Source organism: Leopardus geoffroyi, chromosome A2, assembly GCF_018350155.1.
Source record: "Leopardus geoffroyi isolate Oge1 chromosome A2, O.geoffroyi_Oge1_pat1.0, whole genome shotgun sequence".
In the NCBI taxonomy this organism is placed as follows: Eukaryota; Metazoa; Chordata; class Mammalia; order Carnivora; family Felidae; genus Leopardus; species Leopardus geoffroyi.
In genome coordinates this window covers 8,043,221-8,059,577 of record NC_059331.1, presented here as the reverse complement: position 1 = coordinate 8,059,577, position 16,357 = coordinate 8,043,221, and the positions used below count along the sequence as shown (strand labels likewise).

General features: G+C 48.3%; 1 protein-coding gene across 3 annotated transcripts in view; it reads right to left on the bottom strand.

Annotated features, from left to right (window-relative positions):
* The window catches only part of ILF3 (interleukin enhancer binding factor 3), a 33,191-nt gene extending 20,643 nt beyond the window's left edge, over nucleotides 1-12,548 (bottom strand). For 2 of the 3 annotated variants that reach the window (XM_045491894.1, XM_045491896.1), the window contains exon 1: nucleotides 10,644-12,548. The gene's annotated coding sequence lies outside the window, so the exon portion shown is untranslated. Of the gene's footprint in view, nucleotides 1-8,377; nucleotides 8,470-10,643 lie in introns of those variants that run through there. The other variant, XM_045491895.1, reaches the window with a different exon arrangement.
* Between the last annotated feature and the right edge of the window lie 3,809 nt (nucleotides 12,549-16,357).

The following is a 16,357-nucleotide window of genomic DNA, read 5'->3' as shown; positions in this document are numbered from 1 at the left end:
GGGTTAAATTTTGAAGAGACCAAGAGAACTCAAGTGCACAACAGGAGTCTTTAGAACAGGCGTAGCTGTAATTACCATTTGGGGCTCTAAATAACATGCTGACGACAACCTACTCATTCCTACTCCATGCAAACAGTCTGGTCCACACTGACATCTTCCAAGTGAGTGAACAACACAGAAAATCCATCACAATGATACACAGCAGATGAATCCACCCATCCCATCCAACCACAAAACAGCCAGCCCCTTCGATCGAAGCCAGTTCCCAGCCAGGGCAGCAGAGTCTCCACCTTGTGGAAAGGCACACGCTTCAAGGATAAACTTGGACATGACTGGCCAAAACAAGAATTTCCCACAACACTTCAGGACTACCTAACGATCTAATTGCAAATTTGTAGGTTTCAAAGTGGAACTATAAAATCGAAGGGTGGAACGAGAGCTATGCAAGAGGACAAGTGGGGGTCAAGGGCTTCTTTGGGGGGCAGGGGAGAAGTGGAGGCCAGTTTCCACGATGCCCTTGGTAAATCACTCAGTCACCACCAAGTGGGAGCTCCCACACAGACCTGGACTTGAAACCCTGCCTGCCCAGCCACTAGCCGCAGGCCCTGAAGTTTCCCCTGGACCTGGATGCGGCCCCTGCACCTCCGAAGGGGGGGTAAACATGCAACAAGTCACCTACGGAAAACATGCACCACAAACGCCATGGACCCTTCAAAATGGCACCAACTTTCTCTACCAACAGCATCTCTGTTTGCCAGGCTGCTGTGGGGCTAAGTGATGAGTGACGTACAGTCGGAAGTGCATCCTACATGAAGGAATTATCATTTGTTCAGTGAGGAACAAATGGTATCAAGGTCGTGCTCAAAAAGAATGCTTTACTAATGTTAGATACATATTTAAGACAAATTGATGGTTGAAAGTACATGCCTGATATTCGCCCTAAAATACTCCAGTAAGGCAGACAGTGGTGATGGGGAGAAAAATAAAACAAGACGGCAAAATGCTGATAGCCGTCGAAGCTGGGGGATGGGTATGCCTGGATTCATTCACCTACGAGGTCTGAAAACTTCCATAACAGTTTTCTTTAACTGCAGAATGTACTTAAGTCCTCCCACAAAAGTACAGCCATGGAAGGTCATCTAAAAATTCAACCGGAGCGCCTGGGTGGCTCAGTCAGCTGAGCGTCCTACTTCAGCTCAGGTCATAATCTCATGGCTCAGTGAGTTCGAGCCCCACGTCGGGCTGTGCTGACAGCTCAGAGCCTGGAGCCTGCTTCAGATTCTGTCTCTTCCTCTTTCTCTCTGCCCCTCCCTCGCTCCCACTCTCTCTCTCTCTCTCAAAAATAAACATTAAAAAAAATTTTTTTTAAACACAAAAATTCAACCAAAGCTCTAGAAACCTAGTTCTTTTTAATTTTTTTATTATTTATTGGTTTAAAAAAATTCTTTTTATTTTTGAGACAGAGAGAGAGAGAGAGAGAGAGACAGAGCATGAGCTGGGGAGGGGCAGAGAGAGAGACACAGAATCTAAAGCAGGCTCCAGGCTCTGAGCTGTCAGCACAGAGCCCGACATGGGGCTCAACCCCACAAACTGCGAGGTCATGACCTGAGCTGAAGTCGGATGCTTAACCGACTAAGCCACCCAGGAACCGTTATTGATTTCTGAGAGAGAGAGAAAGAGAGCATGAGCAGGGGAGGGGAAGAGAGGGAATCAGAATCGGAATCGGAAGCAGGTTCCCGGCTCTGAGCTGTTGGCACAGAACCCGACACGGGGCCTGAACTCAGGAACCTCGAGATCGTGACCTGAGCCAAAGTCAAACACTTAACTGACTGAGCCATTCAGGCGCTCCCAGAAACTCAGTTCTAAACCGAGAAGCAGACCATTAGAGAGCTCACAGCCTGATGGTAAAATGGCCATGTCGAACGGCCCCCACTCCTGGCCATACCTATGCTGGAACCTCACTGACCTCACAATGACGGCTGGTAGGTTTAAAACCTGATTTATTTACTCAACAAGTACTCAGTGTGCACCTCCACGCTAGAATGGTGACAGGCATGGCAGACAAATGCCTTGCCCCTCTGGGCCCAGTGGGCGATGCAAGGTAAAGAATCGCGTTCCTTCCAAGCCCAGCCAGGTGACAGGAGCCGAGGCTTCACTCCACACGGACTATCTCTTCACGGTACACTCCTCCTCCATCACAAAAACATCAAATGCAGAAACTTAAAAAGTAACAACTTAAACCATGGTTTCAGGTGGCTGTGACCCTTTTATTTAGGGTTTTGTAGGACCGACAGTGTCTACCTTACTAAAAAGAGCTCCCCAGAGAAATGGTTGGCCTGCACCTAACACAGAAACTGCATGAGCCGGGGTCATTTGCAGCGTCAGAAAGCAAAGAGGCACTCAGACACTAATGCAGGTCATCCAAAGAACAAGAAGCTGACTTGTGAAGGCTCCCACTGGCCACATCTGGGGCAATGGATTACAAAAAACAAAACAAACATAAAATGCTTCCACCTGCACGAAGTTCTAGAACAGGCAAAACTATTCAGCAGCTGCATTAGGCAGATGGTGGCAGGCACACCTGGGATGGGCGCTTTCGGGGTGATGATCACGGTCTATATCTTGGTAGGAGTTGGTATATTCAGTGGTCAAAACTACTTGAATGGCAGTCTCAAGACGTGTACGTTACTTCAAAAGAAAAAAAAGGGGGCTGTAAATAAATACTAGACTCTAGATAATATTCAGATGGAGGACTGTAATTTTTTGCTACTTTGAAATGCATCATAAAAGTAAAGTGGATTAGACGTCAAAGAAACTCGATAAATGCATAAATAAATGTGGACTGAAGGATGACCAGAACAAAGGAAGAGATGTGTGAAACAAAAGTATAGTCAAATGTCAACGGCAGAACCTGAGCTTTATATACAGGTGGCTGTTCACTGTAAAACCATGTTACCTTCGGTATATGTTTGAGAATTTTCATAATGAGATATTAAAAATAAACAACCTAAGGGGCGCCCGGATGGCTCAGTTGGTTAAGCATTCGACTTTGGCTCAGGTCATGATCTCGCGGTTCGTGAGTTCGGGCTCTGTGCTGACAGCTCAGATCCTGGAGACTGCCTCGGATTCTGTGTCTCCCTCTCTCTCTCAAAAATAAATAAACTTTCAAAAAAATTAAAAAAACAAAAAACAAAAAACAAAACTAAAAACAAAAAACAAAAACAAAAAAAACCCCTAAATTGATTCAGCACATTAAATGCATGGAAAAGCTTGAGTCCGTAACGATACTTAAAAAAAAAAAACAAAACCAAACCCTACTTTGCCACCAGTGCAGAGGTGTATATCCCAACTTCCTACTCTGAAAATGGTGATTTTCCACAGTGGATGTAGGGAATCGCTGTAAGAACAAATGCCACCTGACAGACACTGGGAGTAGAAAAATCATTCTTGTACCCCTGGGTAAAAAGATGTTGTGACAAAAAACAGAAAAAAACAAACGAAAAAACCCAGCCTGTCAAAAGTACCTCAAGGACACGCGTACGCCCCCAAATGCACCCGCTTTCATCAACTGTCCCGCATGTAGGTCTCCATCCGCTGCCTTCACTGTTAAAACTAAGAACGTGGGTGTGCCTCTCTCGCAAGCGGCTGCATCTCTTGATCTTCCTCTGCTCCAAGAGGCAGGCCCCAGAATGAATCCCTGAAGAGACTCACTGGGCTGTGTGGCTGGCCCTGAGCACCCCACCTGGCCCATCTGTGGAACACTCACCCCCAGGCCCTCCTCCCTTAGACCAGACCTTGGTGGTGATGCCTCCTGATCCGGGGGGGACAAAGAAAGTAAGAGCACTAATTATGTGAACTAAAACAAATGCTGAAAAACTGGAGACAATGTTCCTTTGCAGGCCAACAAATCTGGCCTCCCTGGTCTCTATGCAAACCCAGACCTGTCATCCAAGCCAGCTTTTCAGAAGCTAGCCGCTCTAGTCTTGAATACCAGGGAATCCCTCTCTTTAACAGACAGAGAGGTCTTCTGGGTGAACAGAAACCTCCTTTTCAAGATTTTCAGCAAAGAACACTGTTGGCAAGAGGTCCACAACACCCACCTGCTTGCCTACAGCCAACACTCCACTGGCCCCTGCCAACCAAACTTTAAAACAGAAGCTGCTCCTGCAACCACCTTTATGATTCAACAGCAAGGCACAAGGAAGCCTGGCTTTTTACCAGCCCAGCTCCTCTGAAAAGAAACCCAAGCAAGGAACAGGTGGAGTGGAGAATCAGGATTTTAAACATGAACTCTGGGTAGCTGGGGATGTTCTAACACGAAGGGATCAGGGTTTTTTTCCTTCTCAAATCCAGCCCACTCACAGCATGCAGAGTTACAGAAGTTTAAACCACAAAACCTTTGGCTTGCAACGTGCTGACCTCTTGCTAATTAGAATTTGACAATTTGACGCACGGTACTTGCTGCTGAAAAAGACATATGCCCAAGTTAGTCTGTAAAATGAATGAACAGGTGCAGTGGCAACACCGCAACAGGTACAGCCCCAACTATCTATTTCACAAAGTCCTACTGCTATTCCAGCAACTCCGGGGAATTGTCTTGAAGCGGATGCTCATCTAAAAGACTGAATGGATTAAGCTTTGGAAGGATCCAAACCCCAGCTCCTGGTTTCCCCATCTCCAGAGCTATCCTATCCTGGAGCATGAAGTGAAATGACATACACATGCTACTCTTTAGTGACTCTGCAAACCGTTACAAATTGACATCATCAAGGACACGTGAAAAATAATTTTAACAAAGCAACCCAGCCAAAAGATGCCAACCTAAAATCTGGTTATGGATGCCACTCGGAGAAATTTGAAAATCCAACACAGATCCGAACGCTGGTGCAGTGGTTCCCAATTCTGTCTGCAACAGTGTTTTTTTACTGGTCCACAGGGAGCTGTAAAGTCAGGGATAATGATTTCCACAAATAGTTTCAATTTTTAAAAAATGTCCTTTTCTGGGGCGCCTGGGTGGCGCAGTCGGTTGAGCGTCCGACTTCAGCCAGGTCACGATCTCGTGGTCCATGAGTTCGAGCCCCGCATCGGGCTCTGGGCTGATGGCTCAGAGCCTGGAGCCTGTTTCTGATTCTGTGTCTCCCTCTCTCTCTGCCCCTCCCCCGTTCATGCTCTGTCTCTCTCTGTCCCAAAAATAAATAAACGTTGAAAAAAAAAAATAAAAAATAAAAAAATGTCCTTTTCTCTCATGAAAAAAAGGAGATGTTGTATGCTAATTAAAAACATATTTTCTGGGTGCCTGGGTAGCTTAGTCAGTTGAGAATCTGACTCTTGATTTCGGCTCAGGTCATGATCTTGCAGTTCGTGAGATCGAGGGCAGAGCCTGCTTACGATTCTCTCTCTGCCCCCACCCCCACCCCCACCCCACACCTCCCGCTCACGCTCTCTCTCAAAATAAACAAAAACAAAAAGAAAGGGAAAAAAAAGATACTTTCCTTGACTAAATATAAAGCTGACAAACACAAATTTTTCTCCAAAATGTTTCTGAAACTCCACTGGCCTCCCACAAGACCCAGGAGTCCAGGCTCACTGGTACTGTAGAGCATTCATGGGTCTTGGGAGACAGAAGCCCCACGTTTGCATCCAACTGGGCTCCCCAACCTCGCAGCTATGGGATCCTCCGGTATATTATCTACCTGTTCAGAGCTGTTATCTAAAAGAAAATGGCAACACTAGCTATGGCCAAGAGCTGCAAACAGTAAGGATAAAAGGTGACTTTGTGGGAAGATGCTTCATCAACTGAAAAACCGCAAATGTAATATATTAAAGGAGAAATTTCACCAACTCTTGGATGAACCGATAGGTTTTAAAATCTGCCTGTGAGAGGACATAACAGTTAAGCGTGTATCATGACTCCAGGTGGGAATTACTAAACCCTCTTCCCAACATGCTCTTCAGGCAACAAGCAGGAGAGGAAGTAAGCTTAGGAAATCTTCCACACCTGGTTGGGGCAGGGGCAGGGGCAGGAGGGGCGACCCTCCCACGTATCCCCATGGGGAAGCCCTGGATTTTTCTTAACTTAGCGTGCAGTATGTTTCCTTCTCCCAAAAGCATTCTTTTCCCCTCCCCAGTTACAAAGAAAAAAAGATGGTCTCTCAAAGGATGTGAATCCACAGACATGTGAATTATTTTGGTGGGTGAGGGTGGCACTCTTTTCAATAAAACTACTGCAAGATAACCATAGCTTCACATGCAGTATACAAGAAATAACAGAGATCACGTGTACTCTTTAAAGCAGTTTCCCACAATGGCAACATCTTGCAAACTACAGTACAATTCATAACCACAACACTCATGGTGATACAATCAGACAGACCACTGCCATCCCAAGGATCCCTCCTGTTGCCCTTGATTGGTCATACTCACCCTTCCACCACTCCTCATATGCCTAACCCTACCAACCACTAATCCATTCACCATCCCTACAGTTCTGACACTCCAAGAATGTTATATATATGGAATTCCAGAGTATGCAACCTTTCAGCACTGGCTTGTTTCATGCAATGTAACTGCCTCAAGATTCATCCAAGGTGTTATCAACAGCTTGCTTCTTTTGATCGCTAAGCAGTACTCCGTGGTATGGACGTATCTTGGTTTAACCATTCACCTACTGAAGGACATCTATGTGGCTTCCAGTTCTTGGCTATCAAGGATAAAGCTGCTATGAGCATTTGTGTATAGATTTTTATGTAAACATAAATGTTTCTTTCTTTGGGAGAAATGCCCAAGGGTGAAATTGCTGGGTCATTTGGCAGTTGCCTATTTACTTTCTAAGAACCCACCAAAGAGTTTTTACAGAGCTGATTAAAAAAAGAAAAAAAAAAAAAAAATCTCTAAATAAATTACATTAAATTAAATACAAACTCAAGTAACTTCATCAAAATTGACTCAGTTCATCTTCCCTCCACTCGTCAGTTCACACACCTGCTCTGTGGGATGCGAGAAGCCCACAGACCTCCATTTACTGGACAGCTGTTACTCCCCCCTGCTAGGACTCTGCACAGGTCACCCACAGGACAAATGTTTATTAAGCGCCACTATGAGCCATGGGGCTGGGCTGGTTATTTCCACACTGTTGACATCTGGACTGTTTTCTTGAATTATTAATGCACAGCAAGGTTTATTAACCCGCAAAAAATCTAGAAGTACCACTGAGAAGCAAACCTAACCCGCAACATTTTATTCTTTAAACACACACAGATTCAGGTAAGAGGGAAAAAGCAGTACAAAGGAAGCAGCAGCAAAGCAGGTGGCCTGCAAAATTATCCCAGTAAGACTGAGCTCAAACTACAATCCTAATGAAAATAAGAAGAAAGAGGACTGTTTGGAATGTCAAGGAAAATTACAATGGATCTCAAGTTGTCCATAGCACCAATTCTCACTAACTGCCCAAGATTATAAAAATAATTTGGAGCAAATGTACATACTCTAATAAAAGTTACTTCGTAACTAAATGGTCCTTAGTGTTCATATATAGCACACAAGAAAATGGTCCTTGGACAATAAACTCATCTTCCTGCTAAAAACTAGTGGCTACATGGGCGCCTGGGTGGCTCAGTTGGTTGAGCGTCCGACTCTGGATTTCGGCTGGGGTCATAATCTCATGGTTCATGGGATTGAGCCCCATGTCCAGCTCTGTGACTACATTTTTCTTCATTCCATAAGCACTCAATGAGAAAAAAATATTAAATTTCAACAGGACATCGTTTTCCCAAGACATCTGAAAACAGTAGATGTTAAAAGTCATTCTGAACTTCCAATCACAATTTATAATGGGATCACCTATAAAGCGCAACCTTGGAAAAATCTCACAGGGATTCAACAAAGCATAAAATGGCAAGGAACAATTTTTAAAAGTACACTGACACGGCTCCGTAACAAACACCTGTCCACCATGCTCTCACTATTATTTCGATAACAATGCTAGCACCACAAAGAATCAGCACTCACTTACCCTAAACAACAGAGCAGAGAGGGAAGCTAGTGGTTTCAGACAAAACGGTCAAGTGCTGCAGCTGGAATCTGAAGGAATCTCATCCCTTCAGGGCCCCAACCTGCTTCACTGTATGTAGATTCTTGTCAAACCAATGTCTGCCTTTAACCTGAAACCCCTTCACTAAAAACAGAAATCAAATCCTTTTTTCCCCAAGACTTGGGTAAGATAGAAAGCATCCAATATATACAGCCTAGAAAATCGTTAATTCCCATGAAAGTTCAATCAAAGCAACATTCAGATAAAATGGCATGCAGATACGTGCATGTAATGTTAGATGGTGTGATTTACACATCCTTCAAAACTGCACAAAGTTAACCAACTTACTGACAGGAGGGCAAGTCCAAGGAGGTATAAACCCAAATTTCTTGGGGAAAGGAATTATTCCTCTGAGCCATGAAAGGTGAAATCAGGAGAAACTGGGAAGGAGGGTGAGAGAGGTAAATAAGAGGGACCTGATCCAGCCCAAAGAAAACTTCTAAAGCCTTTTTTCAGAGGAACATTTCCAAGCCCCACAACTTGCTGAGGCCTACAGACAAGATGCTGCCTACTGTTTACCCAAAGAGAAGAGGCTTATAGACTTACAGAATGCTCTTTCCTCATCACGGACTCCACCTGTTCCTACCTGGAGACGCGAAGCAGGGGAACATGGAAAAGAGCAACCATGAAAGTGACATCAATGTATTAGCAGCGGCTCTTGCCAATGTAGTTTTTTAACAAGGAGAATTAAAAAAAAAAAAACTAAGAAACAGCCTTAGATTCTTCACTCCCAGTATTACGGACCTCGAAAAAAAAAAAAAAGCCCTCTTAAATATACTAGAAGAAGCTAAAGAAAAGAATTTTTGCCTATAGACACTAGACAAGTTCAATCAGGAAAAAACAAAAACTGCAATTACCCACCAGTGTTCCAAAAAGAGTATGATTCCCAGACTTGTCCAAGCTCTAGGAGTAGGGAAACCGATGAACCCACACTCGGTACCGGCAAGGCCACGTCTGGCAGTAACTGCCAGCCTCCAATCAACTCCAAACACCAGGGCCTGCAGAGATTCCATTCACAAATCCCAGGGACCACGATCAACTCACGTGGTCAACCAAGAGCTCAGGGGCAAAGACTGCAGGACTAGGGACAGGGATAGTAACGCCTGTACCCAGGGGCCTTTTATTTATTTATTTCCCTTTTCTAGCTGTTAATGAGCTTCTGATTCCCACACTTCATTCACAATCTGAGTGGCTGCTGTTACCTACATCCCACGAGACCACACACAAAGCATCACACACAAAGCACAGTGGCAGCAGGGTGAGCAATCCAAGGAGACTCCCAGCCACAAACACCTGTGAAAGAGTCTGAAGCCCTCAGTTTGAGTCCCAACTCTGAGTGGCACCTTGGGTTTCTCCCTGGAGCCCAAATATGCCAAAGGCCACCCACTTTAAAGAGGAGATCATCCTAACCAATCAGAAAAAGATTCAAAACCACTGAAATACCGGAGTCCAGAAAAGAAAGGCTTAATCAGGGAAACTGGTACTCCCTTATTGATCCATCACGTCCCAGAATCCCAAGCAACAATCAATCAACTCTGGAAATACTAAGAAGAAATGGTTTAGTTCCCCAAGTCTAGACAATGAACTGGGGGAGAGCATGCTGATCACTGTACAACCCAGAAAATTCATCCAGGCTCAGGATTAACTGTGGCAGAACTTCAACTCAGTCACTCAACTACTTAATACGGTAGAAAACTGTTTTAAACTCTCATGTTTGGGTCACAATCTTGCAAGTTTCAGCGTACCCAAATATCGCACCACATCATTTTGAGGGAGGATGCAAATCCTAAGCAATCTGGATAAAATTCAACATCAATGAAACATCTAAACTAATGAAAGGGAAAGCTTAAACCCTACGCCAATTTTGGGTCCTAATCTGAGGCAGGCCTGGCTGATCACAGATTGGGGAACCCCATACAACCGACAAAGGCCTCCTCTGCAATCAGCGTGGGAACAGGGTCCCAAGGAGGAGGTCCGCATCTCCACGCCATGTAAGGACAAAGGCGGCGACATTTCCCGCCTCGGGAACCTGGGACTCTCCTGGAACCCAGGACGGGACAGGGACAAAGACTAAGAAGGAATGAGGAGGGGGTCGCCCCTGCTGGGCCGGCCAGGACTCTACCGGCCAAGGGGGGTGTGTGCTCCCGGCACGTGCGCGCGTGCGCGCGGGACGCAGCAACAGACAAAGCCGGGCCCGGGGGACTCGGCGGCCGGGGGCCCGGTGCGCGCGCACCCCCCGTGCGAGGCGCCGCCGCCGGCCGAGGGGCCGCGAAGGGGGGGGGCGGATGCGCGCGCACCGGGCCCTCGCCGCCGCCGCCGCCATTTTGTTTCCTCGGCACAATGGGGGAGAGTAACGGCCGAGCGCGGGAGCGAGACTGGCGAGGGAGGAATGAGCCCCGCCATGGGGCGAGAGAACCGGGCGTAGGAGAAGAGCGCGGGGCGCCTCAGGCCTTGTCACCGCGACCCCTCAGCCGGGCCCGCGCTGAGTGGGAGGACTGGCGGGGGGAGGGGCAGAGGCGGGAGCGGGCCCAGCCGCCGCCACATTGACGCTTACCTTGTCGGCGTTCCCTTCCCCGACCGCAACCGCCGCCGCCGCCCTCCTACCACAGCCCGCCGGGGTCTCCCCCCAAAAGCCACGCGGTGCGCACCGGGCTGCTGAGTCCAACTGCAATGGCGAGAAGAGGAGGAGGAGGAGCCGGGGCCGGGGGCGAGCGGGCGGGCGGGCGCGCGCCGGGGAGGTGCGGGCCACGTGATCGGCTGGGGCCCCGCCCCCTGCCGCCGCGTTGCCGCTTGACGCAGGCCCAGCCCGGGAGGGAGGGAGCAACGAAAAGAGATAAGGAGGTGGGCTTTAGTCACGTGGCAAGAGCGTAGCCGTTGCGTTCTGGTCACGTGGAGTCGAAACGTTTACCTCCCTTTTCGAGTCCTTGATCATGTGACAGTGGCCAATACAGAGTCTTGGCCACGTGACAAGGACTTTGGCGCTTTCCTTTGGTATTGGTAGGTCTCCATCATGTGATATGGTCGCCGTTCTTTTTTTCAATGGCGGTTTTAAGCGGCATCACCACGTGGTTCAGGGCGGGAGGCGGAGTCTCCCCCTGCTGCTAGTTTATGCGCCTGCGTGGCTGCCATCTTACACCCGTCTCTCGCGTGTACGTTGGCGGAAACCTCTTTGAGAGGCTGTCCCAAGAGTATACTTGTAGTGGCCGAATTTGGTCCGGGATCTTCAACCTCCATCCGAGGCTACCTGGCGGAGCTTCCTCCCATCTCCCTGTGTCTCTCGCTAGAGGCCTAGAAGACCCGAGATGCAGGTGTCGGGAACGGCCGGACAGATCTTGCTGCCCCGGGACCGGCGTCGGCTAGCGCTCCAGTTCTTAAGTCCTGCAATCAAACCCCCAATGTAGTGTCCGGCTGCCCTGCCGGGCCCAGGCCTCCGAAGGGCAGAGCCGAACTACTCGACATCTTCCAGTCGCCCTTTGACAAATGGAGAAACTGAGGCCCGACTAGAGGATTCACAGACTGCTCGTGGGAGAGCCCGGTGAGCAAGTCAGACGCTCGGCCAACCACAGCTCGGGGTTCATAAGTAAAGGCCTCAGAGCGTCTTCTATTTTAAAGGCTAATGTTGAATTCTCCGGGGCGCTTCGTGAGATCCCCGATGTACAAACAGTATGTACAGTAAGCCCGGCGCCGCTTCAGTGTCAGAATCAAGCTAGCGCTTGACAGGCGTTACTAGGCATGTTGTCAGGTGCGATGCTGTTCAGAAGCTGCTGGGATTCGGAACAAGGAATCATTGGAAAGGTTTCCTACCTGAAAGAAGTGGCTCAAGACTTAAGGCATAACGTGGGACACGTGGGTGTCTCAGTTGGATTTTGGCTCAGGTCGTGATCTCATGGTTCGTGAGAACGAACCTGGTTGGGATTCGCTCTCTCTGCCCTTCCCCTACTCGCACCCGTGCTCTCTCACTCAAAATCTATAAATAAACTTAAAAAGATTTAAGGCATAATAACGATTTTCCTGGCAAAAATGTAGGGACGGTGCAGCTCCTTTGTTAATGGGTCCATCGTCTGTTCCAGATTTGAGTCCCCTGTGTGACCAAAAACTCTACCTCTCTGAGCCTTCATTTCCTTTCTACAAAACGTTGGTTAAAAAAAATTAATGTTTATTTCTGAGAGAGATAGAGTGCAAGCGGGGGAGGGGCAGAGAAAGAGAGAGGGAGACACAGAGTCTGAAGCAGGCTGCAGGCCCTGAGCTGTCAGCACAGAGCCAGACGCGGGGCTTGAACCCACGAGCGAACCGTGACATCATGATGACCTGAGCCGAAAGTCGGGTGCTTAACTGACTGAGCCACCCAGGCGCCCTAATGGTGGTTTTTTTTAAAGCACTTGGCACATTTCTGTGTCTCAAATAAATGTCTCAGTTATTTAAAAGGTAAGGTGTAAAAAATGTTACTAAAATGGATGCACGCTGTACCTACTGCCTCTCTGTTTACACTTTACTGAGGGTTTTGAACAGATAATGTATTCGCCTGATGCAAGCTATCAAATATGCAAGAGTGTGAAAGGACAAAACCCATCCGCCTCCTCCCTACTTCTTGGCAGCCATTGTGAAGTTTTTTGTTTTACTCCCAGAGAGGCTTAATTATGTGTGTGTATTTTTTTTTCTGTTTTTCACGCAAATACTCAGCATCTTGCCCCCCCCCCCCCCCACACACACACACACACTGGGAGAGCTTTCCTAAATAGAGCTTAAGAGTGAAGAAAGGTATGGTAAATTTAATGGTCCGTGTATTCAGGTAAAATTGGTTAAAGGAAGTTTGGATTGTGTAAGGTCACCCTGACGAGGTGATAACTGGCTGTAACAAGTTAGAGACCGGCAATTACGGACACCAGGGAACTGGCTCCGGGGGCTGTGACTCCACTGAGCTAACAGCGCTACCAAGTGGCAAAACAGGGAAGGTGTCTGGTTTTCTGACTCCCAAGTCCATGGCTGGTTAGATTTCTGAAGAACTTGCTTTTGGGGCTCTCAAGGCAGCCCCTGTAAAAGGGGCTCCATACGCATAAAGGGGTAGGTAGGATCGTGGTTACAAGCAAAGCCTTTAGATCAAACTACAATCTCCACAGAGTAGCCCAGGACAGGTTTGGAGAGTTCTTTGAATCTCAAGAGTTTGCTGAGGCTCTGTGAAGTGAGTGCTAGGGAACCTGTTATGGTTCCGATTGTTACCTGCTGGGACTGGTGCCTCGCACAACCTGGGTTTTGTAGGAAGAGATGCTGGGCTGCAGTGGAAGCCCTTAACAAACAAGTGCATTCTGTTGGGGCCACCCACCAGGAGCTGCGGGATAAGAGGTTTTCAGCCCAATCTTTTTAATTTTCCTTCATGTTTATACATTTTTTGAGAGAGACAGTGCAAGAGTGGGAGGGGCAGAAAGAGAGAGGGAGACGCAGAATCTGAAGCAGGCTCCAGGCTCAGAGCTGCCAGCACAGCCCAACGCGGTGCTCAGACTCGCGAACCGCGAGATCGTGACCTGAGCCGTGACCTGACCCGAAGTCAGACGTTTAACCGACTGAGCCACCCAGGCACCCCTCAGCCCAATCTTTGGACAAGCAACATCCATCCTGCTCCTTGTCTGTGTTCTCTCCTTGGTCATCATGTGCAAGACTGAAGCCCCAAGGCGCCAGCTGCCCTCTCTTGCCCCTTCTTCTCCACCCTGACCCACCCTTGCCTTTCCACTGCTTCCTGTTTAACAACCCCAGTATGCACTGTCTCTCACCTCCCTGCCCTGACCGATGGGCGCTGTCATCTGGCTGTGCACCCCCTCTACCCGTTACAGCCTCTTTCTCAGTGGCTGAAGAATAAGGTCTGTCCCCTCCCCTCGCATTCCCTCTGTCTAGACAGGCTCTGTCATCATCAGGGACTGAAGCGTTCTCACGGACGTGCTCTCCTTTCTTTGCCTTCCTCCTCATCAGAGATTTCTGCTACTGCAGCCCCCAGTCCCACTGAGGAACTTTTCCTCCTGAAACCTTTTGGACCCGTGTCTCCTCCCTTCCTCCCCCTTTAGTGGGGTGGACGTGGGTTCACCACAGTGCTGTGGGGAACTTCATTTGATGAGCCCCTGGTGTCATATTCTGCAACTAAGCCCATGGCTTGACTGCAGTGATTGGCTTAGGAGTGAGTGACCGAAATCCAGCCAGTCAGGGCCTGTGAGCACCAGGCTGGGGACTTTAGAGGCAGGAGAAGCCCTTGTTTCTCTGATCTTGAAGCCAGGGAAATACAAGGTGTGGCGGGGGGGGGGGGGGCAGGGAGTGTACTTCGATGAAAGAGAATGAAACCAACAAGGAAGAAAACTCAGTTAAAAGATGGAGCAAGAAAACAACATGATGTTTGCTCCCAAAATTAAGCAAAGTGAACATTTCCAGCACTTCCATTTCTGCGTATATGCCCACAAGAAATGAAAGCAGGTACTCCAGATACTTCCACACCCCTGTTCACAGCCTGATTCACAATAGCCAAAATGTGGAATTAACCCAAGTGTCTGTCGATGGATGAATGCATCAACAAACCGTGATGTATGCAGACAATGGAATGTTAAATATTATTCAGCCTTAAAAGAGAAGGAGGAGCGCCTGGGTGGCTCAGTCGGTTAAGCATCCAGCGTCAGCTCGGGTCATGATCTCGCGGTTCATGAGTTCAGGCCCCACATCGGGCTCTGTGCTGACAGCTCAGAGCCTGGAGCCTGCTTCGGATTCTGTGTCTCCCTCTCTCTGCCCGCCCCCTCAAAAATAAATAAAGATTTTTAAAATTAAAAAAAAAAAAAAAAAACCGTGACATATTCTACAACGTGGATGAAACCTAGAGGATGTTACGTTAAATAAGCCAGACCCAAAAGGCTAAATACTGCACGATTCCATTCATATGCAGTGTCTAGAATAGATCCACAGAGGCAGAAAATAGAACGATGGGTGCCTGCAGGAGGGGGAGTGTGCGTTTAATGGGGACAGAGTTTTCGTTTGGGAAGAAGAAAAAGTTCTGGACATGGAGGTGGTGATGGTCGCACAAAACTGTGAATGTGCTTAATGTCACCAAGCTGCACACTTAAAAACGGTTTTGGGGGTAATTTTTATGTGTATTTTACGGCAATATTTGAAAGATTTTAGTTTGGCTCCATGCCCAACGTGGCTTGAACTCACGCCCCTGAGATCGAGAGTTGCATGCTGTATGGACTGAGCCAGCAAGGGCCCCGGCAATACTTTAAAAGCAAAAGATGCAGTGGAGTCAAGTCATGGCCACATCAGTCGGAGCCCCGGGACGCTGAGACTTGGGGAGAAACATTGGCGTGGCCACACAGTGACGCTGTCAAATGGGCCAAGCGGATGTAGGACCCCAACCACGTGGAGTTCATCGTCTTCACCCTCCAGGACCCGCTCGGCCATCCTGAAGTTCCTGCCTCACAGAGCAGCCGGCCACCTGGGACTTTGGCCTGCTGGGTCTCCGTTTCCCACTTTGTTCTTCTGAGAACCACGATTTCCCTTAGGGAACCACCTCTCTGCCATTTTGTTCTCCCACCGCCCAGCCTCTGCCCTGGATCTGGCTGATCAGAGCCCCACTTCTTACCTGGCCCAAGAATGGTTCAGACGTGGTGTTTTTGGCAAAACCGGCCAGGGCATAGGCGGTTCTGGGACTTGCCTCCAGTCTTCTGAGAAAGAAAAGGTCTGGGGCGCCTGGGTGGCTCAGTTGGTTGAGCATCAACTTCGGCTCAGGTCACGATCTCACGGTTTGTGAGTTCGAGCTCCACGTCGGGCTCTGCTGATAGCTTGGAGCCTGGAACCTGCTTTGGATTCTGTGTCTCCCTCTCTGCCCCTCCTCCGCTTTTGCGCTCTCTCTCTCTCTCTCTCTCTCTCTCTCAAGAATAAACATGGAAGGAAGGAAGAAAAAGAAGAAAAAGAAAGAGAAAGAGAGAAAGGAAGGGAGGGAGGGAGAAAGAAAGAAAAAGAGAGGAAGGAAGGAAGGAAGGAAGGAAGGAAGGAAGGAAGGAAGGAAGGAAGGAAGGGGCCTTTCTGACCTGGTAGCTGGGCTGGGAGGGTGTGAGCCTGGAATACAGTTTGATGAGCCTTTCCACACCTTCCTCCAAGCATCCTGTCACCTCAGGGCCTTTGCTCTGCTACACACTCTGCCTGAAATACTCTCTTCCCTCGGGCATTCAGAGCCCTCTCCCTCTCTTCTCTGAGTCTCTGCTCCAGTGTCCCACCTCAGAGACGCCCAGCTGCCCTAACCAC